The sequence below is a fragment of the Tetrao urogallus genome (assembly GCF_951394365.1).
Source record: "Tetrao urogallus genome assembly, chromosome: 3".
NCBI lineage: Eukaryota > Metazoa > Chordata > Aves > Galliformes > Phasianidae > Tetrao > Tetrao urogallus.
The window spans coordinates 11355882-11369332 of NC_136815.1; positions in this window are offsets into that span (position 1 = coordinate 11355882).

Genomic DNA, 13451 nt, shown 5'->3' on the forward strand with positions numbered 1-13451 from the left:
ACACCTTTTCTCCAGAAATGTGAGTACTGTGCTCTTCAAACTGAGTGGGAAAGAGCAAAGAGGAGCTTGATGCAGGCATGAATCTTAATGCCATGGCGCTCACTGCACAGGACTGATGGTTGGTTTGCAAACTTAAACATGTAAGAGTGAAATCTTTGGATACATTCAAGCAGCAGAACAGAGATTACACACACAGCAAGAGGAGCACAGAAAGGAGCTGAATGTTTTCCTTTGTGACTGGCATTCTGGATGCATAAAACATTCCAGTTTTCAGAATTTGGAATGACAGGCAACGGATGTGAAATTCAACCAATTCTAGAATAAACAAAAGAAGATCAGAAGTCCTTCAAGTTACTTTTATACAACATCAAAGCACATGTTCCGGGGGCACAGGCATATACATTTCCAACATAAGAAAGGCTGCTGATATCCTGAAACATCTGGTGTCACAAATTGTCCAGACTGTATTTCTCTTACACAACCTTTTCATCCATAATTCCCAGAGCAAAACAACATGGAGGAAGGAAACAAAACACAGACTACAGAACACACTCAGTGCCCCATCACCCACAGCTTGTTTCCTACATAAGGACACAAGAACCTCCAAAGGGCATTTAACATAACACTTGGAAAAGGCCACATGCATGTCTTGGCCAATAAGCTACCAGAAAAACCTAAAGCCACCCAAAAAAAACCACTAGAGAACATAGTTTCTTCTTGGCTTTACCCCAGCAAAGAGAGTAGCCCAAGTTCATGGTTTTTTGCTAAATGCAGGCTGGAATCAAGTCCAAAGCAAAAGTCAAGAACCACTGTGTGGCATTCCTTTGGGAGGAACAGCAAGAATAAAGTGCACTACAACAGCAGTGCAGCCTCAGTCCTGGCCTTCCTTCCCACCAGCTACCTTCACTCATCTGCAACAACTGAGGCTTAAAGCCAGGTTTTTGAAGCTCCTCACCTTCTGACATTATAGGAAAAAGGAAACACAACATCACACATCTCACTCCACATCCACTGCGTACTGATGAAGACAGAGGGGACAGTAATCTCTCAGTACTTGCATTCACAATGCAGCCATTACATTCAAAAAATACTGCCCCTGTTGCTGGCACCATGATATTTAGATCTTTTTGATGGTCTTGCTCTCCTGGCTGTGATGAATCAGTGACCTCAGGTTCTTAGTACTCTTAGGAGCCCACGCTGAAGATCACTGTGTCTCTACTTTCTCCTTGATGTGGTCCTGCACACCGAAATCATATTGATTGATGATCCGCTTTAGCCATGTTAGATCTGGAGTTCTGAAAACAAACAAGGCTGAGGAATTTCCTCTTGGCTGTGACAGCAGTAGGAGTGAGATTTGTGATGTCAGGTAGGTGGCCCTGCATGGGGATATTTCAGTTACCACTTCCCAAGGCTGATGTCCCTGGCACAGGTGCTTGCTGTTGCTGTAGCTCAGCTCAAGCTCTCAATGGGGTGTGACAGAGCTTTTATTCCTAGCTCTTCCTACCCATGCCATTTTTCAAGATGTGACTTCAGGTATGTTACTATACAGTTCCCTCAACCTTTCCTCATAGTAGAGGTGCTCCAGCCCTCAGATCATCTCAGTGCCCTCCTCTGGAACCGCTCCAAGAGCACCAGGTCCTTCCTGCACTGGGGGCCCCAGGCCTGGATGCAGTACTGCAGATGGGGCCTCACAAGAGCCAAGCAGAGGGGGACGATCCCTGTTGGCTAGGGATATAGTTGGCCTATATCAGAAATATCAGAAATATTATTTGTATTTTTTGTTTTGTTTTGTTTTCATGTATTACTCTTAAAATGTTTTCCCTTAAAATTTTCATCTGATGTAGTTCTCTCTTCAGAAGAAGTTAATGTCATGCTCAAGTGATCTGCAACGCTAGCAACAATCTCTCCAGAGTCTAATTTGGTGACTTTTCAACCTCTTTAAAGCAGATAACTAAAATCCATTTACAGAAATGTCAGCACCCTATAAAGCTTCAGAATAGTTTGCAGTGAACAACTACAGTGCCAAAGCAAAAGCTTTGTAGCAGCAGGTGTAAGACAGGGATTAAAAACCACAGGGAAGACAGTCACCTAAATATCACTAGTTTTGCAGGCATATGCTAAACCCTCCAACCATTTCTGCATTACTCTTCCAACTTTGAAAGCACAACACCATCTAGAAGCTACTAACACAGATATTATCAGTCTCATAAAATCAACATTCAAACCATGCTAAATCTCTCTACTTACAACATTTTAATAGGTTTTGAAGCTATAAATTGTTACAGTATGACTATACATCATGTATTTGTTTGGAGATTTTGTGCCCCTTAGTTTGCCATCAGAATGGTCTGATGAAAATGTCAACTTGAGTCTATGGTGGCTGGTATGCAAAATTGCACTGGGAAGTTAAATATTGACAGTAAAAAAGTAAATATTAAAAAACACATCAAAATGCCATAGTCTTCAAGCAAAGTCTGTGGAGGCTGTGATAAAATGTGAAATCACCGTGGCAAAATATCATTCACAAATCTTTCTGGCATCCTTAATCCCATGTTCTAATGAATGTTTCAGACCCACAGAGTTGCATGGTGCTGATGGGTTGATGGTTGGATTAGATGATCTTAGTGAGTGGTCTTTTCCAACCTTAATGATTCTATGATTCTATGGTTTGAGCATCCCCAACTGCTGCTCAGCCTGGAGAACATCAGCTCCATTTTGACAACCTCCAGCCTGCCTTCTTGAGAACTTTCAAGGCAAATCTATTTAAAAGCTTTAACTTTGTCTCCCTCACAGTTCAAGAATGTAATCCAGTCTTCTCTGCACCTTTTCACTCATTTCCTCCTCTCTGCTCTTGAAATTCAGCTACCTTATCTCTGTCTATAATAAATATTACTTGTCATCCTTTCTTTACCACAGATGAGGATAAAATTTGCAAACTGTTCCAGAGACAACATCAAAGCACACATTCCAGGGCACAGGTATCCACATTTCCAAGCCCAATAGCACTCTTCCTCTCCATCAGCCTTGAGCTCTTTGCCTTTTGTAAAAGAGAAAGATGCCAAATAAAGCATAAATCAGAGAAGCAGCATTCTCCTCACAAGGTTTACACAGTAAACAGTCTGTAGGCAGACAGTTGGATATTAGAAAATATTTCTTCCCAGAAAGAAGTGGTGAGGCATTGAAACAGGCTGCTCAGGGAGGTGTTGGAGTTACCATCCCTGGAGGTGTTTGTATTTGTGATACAAATACCAATTTTTTATTGTTGAAGGGAACACACATTTGTATAGTTTTCTTACTGCATATCTGGTGCCACATATAACAACAGCTTTGGGTTTCTTCCTGGAGCTGTGTGACTGCATTTGTTTATCACATTCATTTTGTTAAAAACTACTTTGGCCTATAATCTGAGCATAAACTGCTGCTTCTACAATCAAAGGCAAAAATCCCTCAAAGTATTGTTATATTTTATAAGTCTTCTTTTAGGTTGAGAAGACTCATGCTGGCTGAACACTCAAATATTGCATGTACTGCACATGGAGCAACCATCACTTTGGCCAATTTTCGTCACTTAATGAGAATTTGTTGACAATTGTATTGGTTATGTTTCTATGAATTAATATATGTAAGATTTGTCTCTTAAAAGCTCCTAAAAGAATCCTCATGGAGGATCTCTGACAGTTCCAGGCTGGCAGGGTTAGAGGGTTGGAGGCTTTCTTACATTTCACATGTACAGAACTCAACAGTCTGAGAGCATCTCTTCCAGGGACACCTATTGCAGAGCAGGGAAAGAAGGCATGGAAGAAAGGAACACATAGACAACATTAAATATGAATGTATGTAGACCAATATAGATATTTCCTACCAGCTTCGTTCAAAAAAAGCTGTTAGACCCCTGGGTTTCATTAGCAATCCTGTGCAGCACTCTCCACAACAAGGATATAAAATAACTTTTCAGTAACTGTCTCGGCAATTAAAATTCTAAGTCCAGTCAAGCTTGCAAATACAGTGACAAATTCATCCCTTCAGGGCTCTATGCTTTCCCAACAGAGCACAGTAGAGGCAGCACAGAGCTGGAGCATCTCCTGAGACATTTCGCTTTTGTTCACCCACATTTGACCTTCTGCTGTCTTGAGCCCTAACAGGAGTTTCAACATATGAGCCTACAGAATACAATGTTGATGCTCTACAAGAGACAGAGACCTCTCACCCACTGCTTCCCCCTTCCCTGGACTGCTGCCAGGGCTGTTGTAATGCATTCATTTGGAGGCTCAAATGAATGCCTCAAGAGGAGGCTCAGGGGAGACCTCATTGCACTGTACAGCTTCCTGAAGGGAAGTTGTGGTGCAAAAGGGTCTGGCCTCTTCTCCCAGGCAAATAGTAGGACCCGAGGAAACGGCCAGAAGTTGTACCAGAGGAGTTTTAGGTTGGACATTAGGAGAAATTTTTTTCTCTCAAAGGGTGGTCAGGCACTGGAATGGCTGCCCAGGGAGGTGGTGGAGGCGCCGTCCCTGGCAGTGTTCAAGAGGCGCCTGGATGAGGAGCTACGAGAGACGGTTTAGTGCTTGTGGCACTGATAGGAATGGGAGGGTGGTTGGACTAGATGATCTTGCAGGTCGTTTCCAACCTTGTGATTCTGTGATTCTGTGATTCTTCAGGGGCGAAAAATCTTGTTTTTAAAGAGGGTACTTGTGCTTCTTATAGATAGACCAGAAGTAAGGTTTCTGTTTTCACTTCAACAAATAAAATGCACAAAGCAATTGTTTTCTTCCATCCCAGTTAGAGCAAAGATAAGCCTGCAGCAAAATAACTTAGCATACAGCACGATTCAGTAATTTTCAGAGATAGGGACTTTATTTTTAAGTATTAATAGGATATGCCAAAACTCAGAAGAACTTTGTTCACTTTCATCTTTATTCAGTTCAGGCATTCTTTCCTCCTCAAAAAAGTGATCTCCTTCCCCCATCACCTATCCATAAACTGTCTCATGCAGCACAAGGAGAAGCTGAACACTGAAATCTCAAGTCTATAAGGGACACACACAGTAACAAAATACGAATTAACTGAGAATGCTCATTATGTTATAATGACAAACTCTAGAACTGCTGCTGTGATTAAATACAGATCTACAGCAGATGTAAATTCTGACCTGTGCCTCAGCAATTTGGATGAGTTCTTGTCAGACAAGGCAAATCTTTCTACACAGCTGCAATTAGCATGAGAGTTTCGTCATTATGTGGAAATTATGGCATTATATGGGAATTATGTGGGCATTATGGCTTGTGCTCAGCCCACCGAGATGAAGTTCAATCAGGGAATCTGGCAACCAGGGAACATCTCCACACCAGGATGAACTGGCCCAGGCTGCTTACAGCTCATCCCACCTCATCAGATTTTCCTCAGAAAGGTCAAGATAAACAAATTCACTCTGCTTTTTGGTGCTGACATTTTCAAACCAATCTGGCATGAGGTAGGACATTGCAAGGTAGGACATTTTCAGAGGCATGGGGCAAAGCCTGTCTTCCGCCTGCAGCTAGAGCCAGGAGCAGAACTCAATGACTATATGGATCCCTTCCAACTTGAGATGATCTGTGATTCTATGTCTGCCCTGGTGTAAAATGAACTGACGCTGTAATTGCTCCATAGGGCCCAGTAAGTCAAGAAAGCACCAGCCACTGAGGCTGGAGATGAGCAGGGGCCTGACCACAGGATCAGTACCCACAGTTTCATCATCCCCAAAGGTACCACCAGTAAGCCTCCGATGGCCTCTGCTTCAAGCACAGATGTGACTGAACCATGGAGATGTATTTGGCAAATATAAGATCAGGAGCCATTTTCTTAATAGTCCATTAAATTGGTTTGAAATCAGCTCTATCAGCCCCTGCATAGAAATGGGTCTCCACAGAGCAGGTCTATGCAGTATGAAAATTCTGCAAAGCTTCCCGGGACAGAAGTCTGCTGTGGAGCAGGGGTGGGAGGCAGGGATAGACAACGGCAGCCAACCTGTCAATGCATTCATCCCCAAAAGTTGGAATTTGTTTGTAGATAAGAACCCAGTTCTACAATATATATATATATATTTTTTTTTTTTCCAAATTAATCCTGACCCTAGAGGATGGCTGCAGTCTCTACCAGATACACATGGTGATATAAGCACATTTAAACACACACAAAATAAAATAAACCAAACACTTGATCACAACTGACAACTTTGTTGAAGCATTTGAAGATTTTCTGCCATTTTAGCTTCCAGTGTAAGACTTGACAGGCAGTTTGAAGCGTTCTATTAAATTAGCTGCTATTTTTAGACCTTGGGAGCCATAACTGAGTACAGAGCCCACTTCAGGCAGACGAAAGCTGAAACCACATGAGGACAGAGGGACAGGCAGCTCTGATATACCAGTATAGGACCCCAAGTGGGCACCTAATCCCAAATGGAAAGCAACCCCGTTCCAGAAACATGACTCAGCTTTGAGAAGGAATTATCCTCTTTCAGAGATGCCATTCAACTCCTGGATAGAAAAATAGCTGCACAGTCCCACCTATTCTTTCCATTCTACTTCAGCCAGACTTCTTCCCTCGAAACTCATCTCTCCTGCACAGAAGTCAGTACAGAATAACCTGTCTTCAAAAGGCCGAGTTTCTTCATCATGGTAACTTTCTTCAGCAGCAGAGTATGTAGTATTTAACCAAACCAAGTGATCCTTCATGTATTTTAAGAAATCTATCTGTCTGAGCTCTTCTCAAGCAAATGGAAATCTACTGAGAGCATTTACTCCCAACTTCTTTTTCTTTGGGTCTAGTAATACCTACACAGCATGAATCATTTCCCCATCTCTCCCCTCTCCCCCTCCCACAAAATATTACCTACATCTCACCAATGAAATAGCCCAGAAAAATAGAAACAAAAAGGCCAAAGTATAACCCATAGCCCAGGGGGATACCAGTCCACAAATGACATGGGATAACTCATCACGCCGTGTCACCAGCTGCATAGTGTGACCAACACCACAATGAGAGCAGCAGGAAGCCCTGCCTCATTTTGCTCACCTGGGATGGTCCAAAGGGGTTGGACACGGGATGAGACTCCACTTTTGGAGAACTTTCAATGCAAAGGGACCAGGCACCATGCCAAGCAAAAGGAGAAGTCACTTCTACTCTGTAGTCCTTGCAAAGACCAAGCAACAAGGCAGACCAGGAACTGAACAACTTCCCAACAAGCTCCTTCATCCCCTGCATCAGGTGATTCTGCCAGGAGAAGGAGAGGAGAGGGATGAATTTAAAAAACAAGAGTATGTTTTTTTTTTCTAGAAACAAGAGTTTCTGCGTTGCTGCTCTCACTCTTAGCCAGAGAAGAGCAGACAGAAAGAGCTTCTCTACAATAGATTGGCATTTCATTTTTTGATGTAAGAGTGCACTCTGTTGGTTTGGATATGCCTTGCCTGCTGTTTGCATCCTATTAAAACATTGCCGGGCAGCACTCAGTACTTTTCCAGTAGCAGCAGGAGAGTGGTGCCACTGGCAAGGAGTTAAAAATCGGTTTATGATAAAATAGTTTGTTCTGCACCATGAGAAGGGCAGTATCCTGATACTTCCCTCGATAAGCAAAGCAGCTGTTCTGTCCAGCTCAAGCAAGGACTAGAAATAACTTTCCACATGTGATGCTAATTTTTCTTCTCCAGTTGCAAGGCTTCCATCCTCACGGAACTTCTTTCTTTAGCACACATTAATTTACATAAACTATATTAGTTCCAGCAAAGAGGAGCACACATTTATGAAGTAATCGTTCAGACAAGTGCATGTCCTGCAGACACATCTCTATGCTCCAGGAAAAAAACGTGGTCCATTACACATATACACAGGGGCCATGAAGTTCCCAGTGCAGTAAAACAGCACTTTCTATTCAAGATCACCGGTATTCAGATCCACTGTTTTCCATAACCAGAAGCTGACTTGTGCACCCTCAGGAGTGGCTTTGTAGCCAAAGCCAAGCTCTTTGAGGCTGCTGGCTTTGTACAGGGATTTACAACACCTTGCTTAAAACAAACTGCCCCAGGAGCAGCAGGCTCCATCAGCTGATTCCAGAGGCTTTGACACAGTGCTTTCATCATAGAATTATAAAATCGTATTATCATTAAGGTTGGAAAAGACTTCTAAGATCATTTAGCCCAACTATCCACCTGGTCACCAATATGGCCCACTAAACCCCATTCCTCAGTACCACATCACCATGTTTCTTGTACACTTCCAGGGGCAGTGACTCCACCACCTCCCCGTGCAGCCCATTCCAGTGCTCAATCACTCTTTTGGAGAAATTTTTCCTAATATCCAACCTATGGCCACAACCTGAGGCCATTCCCTCTCAATCTATGACTAGTAAGCTGAGTCAGAAGAGAGTGTCCAAATCATCCTGTCCAGAAGAAGTAGCTCCATTTCATTTCATCTTGCTTCACTCATACCACACAGCATCCTCACCCCCATACAGCCAGCCTGAAGATGAATATACAGAGCACTCCAATTTTAGATGACGCCATCTGCTTGATAATGGATTTGATATGTATCCACTCTGAAGAATAGCCACGAAAACACTGTGTCTCCTCCCCTCTTCTGAAACATTACCATGTGTGTGTCACTGTGGATAAACCTTCATGCTCATCACCTACATCTATTCAGTCTCCTCAGGCCATATTCTGCACAGCTGTAGAATCAGCTCTCAAGGAAGAAAGTGAGAAGTATTGGACAAAGAACATTTGCCCACATTACCAGATTGTTAGCCAGAGAAAATGATGTTTTAAGAACTTTCATATGGAAATTAAGTTAATACTGTTAATACTGCCCACTAACCGATAAGGCAAACTTATAAACTCTAAAAAAAAAAAAGAAAGGAAAGCAAACTGCAGATAGTGGTGGTTTGGGAGTTGCAATTCCCCAAGATCTGAGCTGAGCTGGCAGGTAGTGGCATGAAGCTGAGCAAAGTTCAGACACTCACAGGGTAGTTCAGCCTCACCAGAGAACAAGCTCTAGCACACTGGCAACCAGCACTGCTGTGGTTGTATCCATCTTACATGAGCTGGCAGACCCAGAGAAGTCTGATCGTGCTTATAGTATTTTCTAGCAGTAGACACAGAAGTGACAAAATAAGTCAAAATAATTAATCAGCCTCATTTTTGTCTCAGTCAACCTCGAGCTAATGCTTAAACTAAGACACACTCTCATATGTGACAATGCTTGTGGAGATACTTTGTGTACCAACAAGCTGCATGACAACTGACGAGTGTCATTCATCAAATCAATATTTGACAAAGGCTTGGTCCTATTATTCAGCTGGTTTTATAAGCAGTGAGACGATATTCCACAAGTAACATTTTAACCAAGTCTATTTTCTTGAATCTCTTAATCTGGTAAGAAGAGCTCTGACAATTACGTAAAATTGCCTTAGTTTAGAAATGTTCTAAAAAAAAAAAAAGAAAGAAAGAAAAACAAATCTATTGTTTTTCACTGGCTCTGCCTGTCCTTGAAGTCAGGACAATAGCAGAAATAGTGGCACCTACATGGGGTGTGGAAACCTCAACTAGCTGAGTCCTGTTCTATCACTGCCATAAGGGTATGAAGATGGAGGGCAAGGTGAGTGAGGAGCAGCTGAGGTCCATGGGTTGCTCAGCCCAGAGCAGAGGAGCTGAGGGGAGGCCTGATGGAGGCTGCAGCTCCTCACAGGGAGCGGAGGGCAGCGCTGAGCTCTGCTCTGTGTGACAGCGACAGGGCCCAAGGGGTGGGTGGGGGTCAGGGACAGGGTCTGCACCAGGGGGCGGTGGGCATGGAATGGGCTGCCCAGGGCAGTGGTCATGGCTGAGTTCAAGGAGAATTTGGACAATGCTCTCAGATATTGGTTTGAACTTTGAGCGGTGCTGCGTAGAGCTGGGAGTTGGACACAGTGATCCTTGGGGGTCCCTTCCAACTCGGGCTATCCTGTGATTCTATGATCACTCACACTAGAATATAAAGGTAATTGTGCATATGCATTTCAGAGTATTTACAGCTACTTGATCTAACTTTAAAAATTACTGGAGTGAAACTCCATCATTCATTTTTTTCTACGTTTTTATACATTGGTTATAAAAGCAATACAGCCACTGGCTTAGATGAGTTCAATGAGCTGGAAGATAAGCCACAGGGTACTGTCACAGTTCTGCTCTTGCCTATTCCCCAGTAGGGTCGCACCCTCAGCACCTCTCATTTCTCCTGTTGTCATCAGGACAATCTGCTCTAGCTGTAGGTGTCCCTGTTCATTGCAGAAGAGTTGGACTTGATGACCTTTAAAGTCCTCTCCAACTCCAATGATCCTGTGCAGTTTTACAAAAAAAAAAATATTGTTCTGCTATATTGTTTACCTGCTGCAAAACTGGCTGCATGTTCTGCTATATCAGCTCTCTCTTGAATTCTCTCAAATTTTTTCAGGTACTCAACTCGGCCCTACTTAAAAGCCAGTGTATGAGATGGCTTCCTGTATTTTGTAATTGAGAACACAGAATAAAGGAGATTGAAAAAGGCCTCAGGAGGGCTGCAGTCCACCCTCCTGCTCAGAACAGGGTCAGCCACGAGCTCAGGTAAAGTATGTCAGGGCTTCAACCTGCCTGTTCTTGGAAACCTCCACAAGTGGAAGCTGTATAACGCCTCTGGGATATTTGTTATATGTATCTCCCAAGAGATATACACAAACCAAAAAGAGCTTCCAGTGCAACATCACTTGCCTCTGATATCACCTGGGTGTAAGTCAGGTTGCACAGTAAAGGAAATTGCTTTAAGCTGAAAACTGTCTTCAGTCAAGGAAAATGGGTAAGACAATACCTATGACTGTGTTTCAAAATATCTAAACATTGCAGGCTATGGCTGAAGGTGGAGCCAGAATACGTAACTTCTTATCATAGAATGGCTTGAGTTGGAAGGGACCTCAAGGATCACCAAGCTCCAACCCTCATATCTAATACTAGACCAGGCTGCCCAGGGCCCCATCCAGTCTGGCCTTGAACACCTCCAGGGACGGGGCATCCACAACCTCTCTGGGCAGCCTGTTCCAGCACCTCACCACTCTCATAGTAAAGAACTTCCCCCTGACATCCAACCTAAATCTTCCCTCCCTCAACTTAAAACATTTTTCTCTTGTCCTGCCATTATCTACCCACATAAAGAGTTATGCTTTCCCTTCTTGAGGCTAAGTACAGGGTACATACACAGGGCACATACAGGGTACGGAGAGACTACACGAAAAAGGGTTTTCCCTTCATAAAACTGCATTTCTGCAAGAATGCATGCATATGAGAAAGATATTTTAATAACATCGGGTGGTCTTGAGCACTACAATGACAGAGTGACATTTTACTGCTGTGCACAAACTACTGCACATGAAGGATTCTGCACATGGTTTTACCTACGGCAGTTTATTTGTAAACAATTGTTACATGTGCCAATAATTTAATTGAACACAGACTGTACATTTCAATGCATAATGTTAAGAATGTCACACCAGAAGAATTCAACTGTATTCAGTTACAGCCATACTTTAAAAACCTTCGAAATACAAACCATCAAGAATACTGTACAAGCAAAAGGAAGATCTGAGAACAATGGTGGAAAAGAAAAAAAGAAAAACAAGAAATAATATATCATGATCAGAAATCTGAGAACAAATAACACACACTTTCTAGTTGGCTCTTGAAGCCCTCCAAGTACACTCATCTGGAATAACCACTACTTGGGTTGTGCCAGAGCACAAAGCCAACTTCTCAAGTTAAAAATGGATGTTGTGAAGACAAACTTCAAACAACTTGCAATGTTATAATGCGTGAGATTTTTCATCGACTTTCAATAAAACTGCCTGAAGAAAAGAAACTGATTTCATTAGACTTTATTTGCGATACAATATAAAATAGATTCTTTTGGTATGAAGATCTTGGAGACCTTATTTTTTACACCACATTTAAAACGAAAATCACATACTTTGAGTCTCTGGACCATCCCAAGCACTGGAGCCGTAGCAGAGTTTCAGGTATTTTGTGGACTTCTTTGGTTGCAATCTATTCAGTAAACTTCAAATATGAAGACTTGAACATTCAAGCTCTAAACTAGTGTTGAAGCTCCTAAATTATAGTAGTTTGATTTCTAAGAATTGCCAACATATCTGGAATTTTCACCATTAACAGCAAGATTTGTGGGTATTAAACAACTCTGAAGAGCAGACTATTTTTATTTAGAACCTAGTAACATCCTTCACTCAGTAACACTGAAGAGTAGGCAGTGAGGAGAACAGAAAATTTAATCCATTCTTAGACTTTCACACAGCAGATTAACTTGTACTGTCATCAATTCTGTGCTTGTATAGACATTGTGCATGGCAAAATTTAATACAGTATGCCAAACTAGCTCATCTATTACAGTTCACTGTAGCACTGAAAGTATTGTCTATGGTACTGAAAGTGTAAATCATCATCTACTGCTTAGTTCCCCTACAGCTCGATTTTGAATTAATCTTCACATAACAACTCACAGTAAACCTATATTCTCTACAATTTCTAGCAGACTGACATTCAGTTCCTCTTCAGTTCCTTTGAGGGAAATACAACAACTTAAAAAAAAACTATGAAAAAATAAGCACTTCCAGTACAAAAGTAACTGTAGTGTAAATAATTTTCTGTAATCTAGCTCTGTAATTCACGCAGAATACTAAATTCAGTTGATGTTGGTAAAATACATAACACAACAGATGTAAAAATATACATAAAAAGAAAAGAGCAGCAATGAGCAAACTGTAGTACTACAGACTTCCAGTTCTTAAAGCACACATCCCACACTTACACATCAGGAATGTATATAATGCCAAGGAGAAAATAAAGGGACTTTCACAGTGTCAGCTGCAGTCGCTGCATTATTCTATTGTGGTACATTTTCCCTTTTCAAACTTGTTATACGTTTTCTTACAGCTACAAAGAACAGGATACAAACCCAAACGTTGTCACTTTTCTCCTTGTTATTTTCCAGCATCATCAACACCGCAGATTCTTGGTCCGTTACGTAACGCAGGCTAGTAAAGACAGGATGGTCATCCTATTTTTACATTATTTATAGCAAGGCAGTTCCAGCAAAGAAGAGAGATGGCAGAGTTCTTAGTCACCTGGATTCTTTAGTATTCCACATCTCATTTCCTTGTGTGCTAAAAGGAACAGACTTTTATTTAAGCTGGAAAGAAGTTGTTAATGCCCAATATAAACAAAATGAAATCAATATCATCCCCTACAAATAGAGCCAGAACATTATTTTAGATGAAACAGTGCGCTGTTAACGTTTGTCAGAACGAACAGCTAATGGCTGAAAAGAAAACAGATTCAGAGAAGTCTCTGCCTACACAACTTCTGCTGCTACCTTCCTTTGCTAAGGACAGTCATGAAAAAAAATAAGAGATC